Below are 5,631 nucleotides of genomic sequence, written 5' to 3'. Positions count from 1 at the left end.
TTTTCTATGTGCATATAAAAGAAACTGACTTTAGCTAATTAAAGAAGATAATAGAAATTATCCTAAGGTTGCTGGGAATTTCACATAATTCTCAAAAGGCTTGAGAAGCATATTTATGAATGTTTCAGCCATAACCAATTCCAAGACTAGAATTTATTAAGCAAAGCTATCTGGAAGTACCTGCTAACACCAGACCCCAGAGCACACTAGGGAACCCTTATGACTAGACTCTGGTGCTGGAGACATGGACACTATTGTCTTTGGGAAATGGTTGCTACACCACTCCTGGGTATTCAAATACATTCTCAGATGCCCAATGGGCAGAGTAGGTGGACCTGATCCTTAACCTAACTCCAGGCCCTCATACAAGTGTATGGAAAGATGAACAGTTCGCATGTCATCTCAAGGAAAACTTCCCAGAGAATGGGTTCTTATGCTTGCATAGGAAATAAAACTTTAAAATAAAATGTTTGTATCTCTGCTTCAGTGAGGCTTAGTGAGAAAGGGCTGGCTCTAGCTGTAGCTTCAGCTTGCCCATTTCCTTCACGTCCAGCTGACTGCCCTCCTCCCTGCTCCCTAACCCTATTTGTTGCTTCCCTTCCATTCCTCAGTAGTCTTTCTTTCTATTTTCTTAACGTATGCATTTATTACCTCTCCATTTCCCATTCTAGGTTAGCTATGTAAGTTTCTCAATGACAAAAAAAAAAAGACTTGAAGCTGTGTTACACAAATTAAGTACAATGGGATGGGAGCCAGGTACTTCAACATCTAAAGCTAGCACTTGAAAAATTCCTCAAAACATAATGTATTCACTAGGCCTCCTCTTGGCAAAGTATTCTATCTAACTTTTCGTGTATTCATGCCTGTTCGCTCCAACTATAATTATTCCAAATTGTTAATTATGTTTAATAGTACATTTCCTCCAAAGCAGTAAACACATACAGCATATACACACAGACACACACAGCGACAGAGAGAGAGACACACACAGAGAGACACATATAGAGAGAGACATGGACACATTCACACTCTGAATTGACATCCAAAATTATGAATTATAATTATACGCCAAAATGAGAGATAACAGCATTTTATGCTAGAAGAGTTCCTCCATGTAGCCTTGGCTATCCTGGAATTTGCTCCGTAGATCTGGCTGGCCTCAAACTCAGATAGCCACCTGCTATGATACTTTGTTTATGATCCAACAAATAAAGCTTGTCTGAGGATCAGAGTGCAGAGCTAGCCACACTTGTTAGCCATAGAGGCTAGGCAGTGGTGGCACGTGCCTTTAAATCCAGCACTTGAGAGGCAGATGGATCTGTTAGTTCAAGGCCACATTGGGTTACGTAAAAATAGTCTAAAAGAGAAACAGAATTCACACAAAGATGCTTCTATTATTTGGGACCCCATGCCTTTAATCCCAGCACTAGAGAGGTGGAGACAGGAGCTCAGGGCAGTAGGTCTGAGAATTAAGTCTGAGGACAAGTTCCTCCCTTTGGTCTGAGCATTGGTAGAGATAAGAAACTCTGGTGGCCAGCTGCTCAGCCCCTCTGATCCTTCAGCTTTCACCCCCTGATAGCTGACTCCGAGTTTTTATTATTAAAACCAAACAGAATTCATGCTACATCCACCCGCCTCTGACTCCATGTACAGCCGTCCCTGGCTAGGTTTCATTTTCCTTTGATTTGGGCATTTCCAAGAAATAATCCTTGCTAAGCTCTGCTGTGTTCTCATATCATGCAAGGTCACGTCACCCACGCAGTCTGTCTTCACACAGTCCATCTTCGCGTTGTCTGCTCAGGGACAAACTTTTAATAGTGCCCTGAAAAAATCCAGATGGACCCCTTGTCCTTCTGCCCTGGGAGTATACACCAGGAAGGTGGCCATCAGTGAACCAGGACACAGGACTTGTCTATCAGGTAACAAACACGCAAGTGCTGTGACTGTGACCTTCTCCATCTCTAGAGCTGAGGACAAATCTCTACTGTGTATGGTGCTCTTTGTCACTTCTGTGTGAGCGCACTAAGATGACTTTATTCTTTTTTTTTTTTTTGGTTTTTCGAGACAGGGTTTCTCTGTGGCTTTGGAGCCTGTCCTGGAACTAGCTCTTGTAGACCAGGCTGGTCTCGAACTCACAGAGATCCTCCTCCTGCCTCTGCCTCCCGAGTGCTGGGATTAAAGGCGTGCGCCACCACCGCCGGGCCTAAGATGACTTTATTCTATCTTAAGCTGACCTCAGAGACTGCACTAGGCATCACAACACCAAACACAACATCACAATTAGTAGCTCAGACAAAATTTCCACCTACGGAAACTAGGTCACTGCACAGAAAAACAAACGGTAGTGTTTGCGAAGGGCAGGGTAGACGCGAAAGCATACTAGGTTTCCTATACAAGTCGCCCACAAAAAAAGAATCAAGCCACTAAAACCAGCTCGAGTTAGTTAAAATGCAGTGATAAATATATTTAAAGTGTGTATTATTTTTAAGCCACCATAGCCGTGAAGGCTATTCCCACTAGCCTTAACTAACTCCCTAAAGTATAATTTTATCAGTTCCCTCAGATCTCTCACTGACTCTCAAAATAGAACCTGGCTCTACAGAAATGGAGATAGCATGTGAGCGCTAGTAAACAAAGCCTGATTTAATTCGCCCAGCAGTCCCTCCTCCACTTGCCCAGTGCAAGAGAATGGAGTTTCTCCTGTTGTCATCACCACATATTAAACAGTCTATCCTCCTAGCAGAAGAGGAAACCCGGACTCCTCATCCTCCTCCCACGCGATGACCCTAGCAAGTCCTGCGGCTTCTCAAAGTTCATCTTCCGCATTTGCAAGATGACAAACGGAGACACTAGGTTTCCCAGCGCTGAAAGATTGTCATCATTGGCTTGCCAGTCCCCTTGGACGTGTTCCTTCCCACCCCATGCTGGTTCTTTCCATTTGGCTTCATTAGTCAAAGTCACCGGGCAAAGGAGAAAAAAAAAACACAAGTTGTACGGCTGCAAATTCTGAGTCAGGTAAGCAAAATAATGATAACAACAATAATAATAATATAGTTACTCAGCATTTGCATAATGTTGTGTTACTTCTTCAGGCAATTGTATTTGGCCATTAATCAACACGAAACACCATCATAGGCCGTAAGAAACAGTGACATGGGAAATTGACATCGACAGAATTTTTTTTTTACCAGGTCAAAAGCAGAACAAAAGAGAAAGACATTAAAATATTAAAATGGGGAATGTATGGCTATGCTTATGCGAATCACAAGCCGTCTTTCGGAAGGAGCGTGAGGCAGAACACCTTGGAAGGTGACAGCGAAGTCTGTCTTGTGTCTGGGTCCTTCCCCCTCTGTATTCCACTCGCTGGGGGAGGACTGCAGCTGGAGACTGACTGTTTTCCTCCTTTACAAGTGGCCTGATATGGGCCCTGCTTTGACCTTCCCATAGGCCCCTTCCCTCTTATCATTGCAGGCAACCTGTCCTGCTCATTCACTACGCAATGTTTCCCTTAACCTTCAATAAACCAAGCGTTAAAATCTGCCTGTCTTGCCTCCCACACTCACTGTCTCTCTGGCCTCTGCTCTTCCTCCTCCTCACTTCCCAACTCTCCTCCTCTTCACCCAGGAAGACTCCTCCAACCATCCTCCCTCCCTCTCCCTGTTCCTCCTGGGACTCTGTCCACCCCGCCTAGGCTTACATTCCCATTTCTGTCTCCACCTGCTCCCCAAGCCCATTCTATCGTGTCCTGCCAAATTTCAGTCTTTCCTAGGCCTGGTGTTTTCATCTTGAATGAGTGAGACTCCTTTGGGAAATCACAAAAACCTATCAGCTTTGACCTAACATCCCGAACCCCATCTTCCTCCCCTCATTTAAATTTCAACACATTAGAGGTGACATTAACTGATAATTGAACTTTAATTTGGGCAAAGGAAAAAAATTTGTGGGATTTCAGAATCAAGTTTTTAAAATAGTAATAACCAAATAAAATGTTACCTCTGGAGCTGGGGAGATGGGGAGATAGTTCCAGAAAGTACGTATCTTGCAAGAACGAGGACACAAGTTCTATTCTAAGATCCACATCGAGCCTGATTTAATTCTTTAGTTACTTGATTCTTTGTTTTTTTTTTTTTTTTTAGATAAATATTCTCTATTTGTGTGGGCTTGACATGGGGAAGGTAGGGTAAGCCTGACTTAAGCTCCCAAAGCAGGTGGCTTAGATGCATCTGCGCCCAGGGACATCCCTAGACAGCTAAGAGCCACATTTAAAAAAGAAAATGCTGAGCCTATTAGTGCTTGTAATCCTAACAGCAGTGGTGGGTGAGAACCCTGGAGCTCACTGGCCAGCCTGGTCTCCTTGACAAGTTCCAGGTCAGAGAGAGAACCTGTCTCAAAGAAGAAAGGTAGGCAGCTTCTTAGGAACAACACCCAAGCCTTCTGACACTATGAATGCACACAGGTGCATAAGTACCACCACACACACACACACACACACACACACACACAACCAATGTACTGAGTATTATACAGATACACAAGAAGTAGATATGCAAATAATAAAAAATGCCAGCATGTCTGTTGCAGTAGAGGCATAATTTCAGAAACAATATTACAAAACCAGGTGCCACCCTGTCATGGTTCTATTAGAAGACAATAAGACTGGATGTTTACATCACTAACACTGTGTATTTGAGCCTTTTGCAGGACAGAATTATTCTCTTGATATCTTCACATGCTGTACTTGTGTGTAGTACACAATGCTTGCTGAACAGGACTGCGGCATTCGTGAAGCCTAGTGCCAAGAGGAAGATTTAAGAGTTACAGCTGAACTGAATCTTAAAAGATGAGTTGGAAGTTCCCATGAAAATAAAATAATAAGCTAGGATTTGTAAAATCATGGCAATGTGAAATGGTAATAGCAATAATGACCAGCTACCATATGTAACATCTAGTATCCCAGGAAGTCTGCTAAGTTTAATGCTTACATCAATTGTGCAATCCACATAAGCATGATCTTATAGCTGAAGCAGCTGAGACGTGCAACAATTTATTTAAAATAATAATAGCAACAACATGCATGCTACATCTGAGCAATGAAACTGACACATGCGTGCGCGCGCACACACACACACACACACTCACAAGGGACAGTATGTGCCTATTAGCCAAAGCCCTCAAGCTAGATCACACTGGACATTCCTTCAAAACCAAGCCAGCTCCTGAACCAACCCACTCATCACTACATTGTCCCTGTCTCAGCGCCCCGTCTGAGTGGATAGCCTCTGTCCTACACCCTTGTGACCACCGTTTTCGTGACTCGGCTCTCCTATCTGATTGCTGCTCTTGGAGCCTAGCCCATCTTCTCTCTGCTACCGGTTTTTTCTGGTTTTAGTTGGTATGTCTCTGTTTCTAGTACTTTCTCATCCTGCTGTCTCGGTCTCATTTTTATGCCTTTTGAGAGAAACTCGCTGTGGTAGGGGAATCATCTATAGTCACCATTTGTGGGTTTGATCAACCCAGCAAGCAACTCCTATTTTAGTAGTGTCCTAGTACAGACTAGGGTAGTGGGAGAACACACATACTGCACGGTAGTGAGTGAACCAATGCGCACTCCCCCTCCCTCCCTCCCTCCCT

The sequence above is a fragment of the Microtus ochrogaster genome, unplaced genomic scaffold (assembly GCF_000317375.1).
Source record: "Microtus ochrogaster isolate Prairie Vole_2 unplaced genomic scaffold, MicOch1.0 UNK2, whole genome shotgun sequence".
In the NCBI taxonomy this organism is placed as follows: domain Eukaryota; kingdom Metazoa; phylum Chordata; class Mammalia; order Rodentia; family Cricetidae; genus Microtus; species Microtus ochrogaster.
This window is presented reverse-complemented; position numbering follows the sequence as displayed.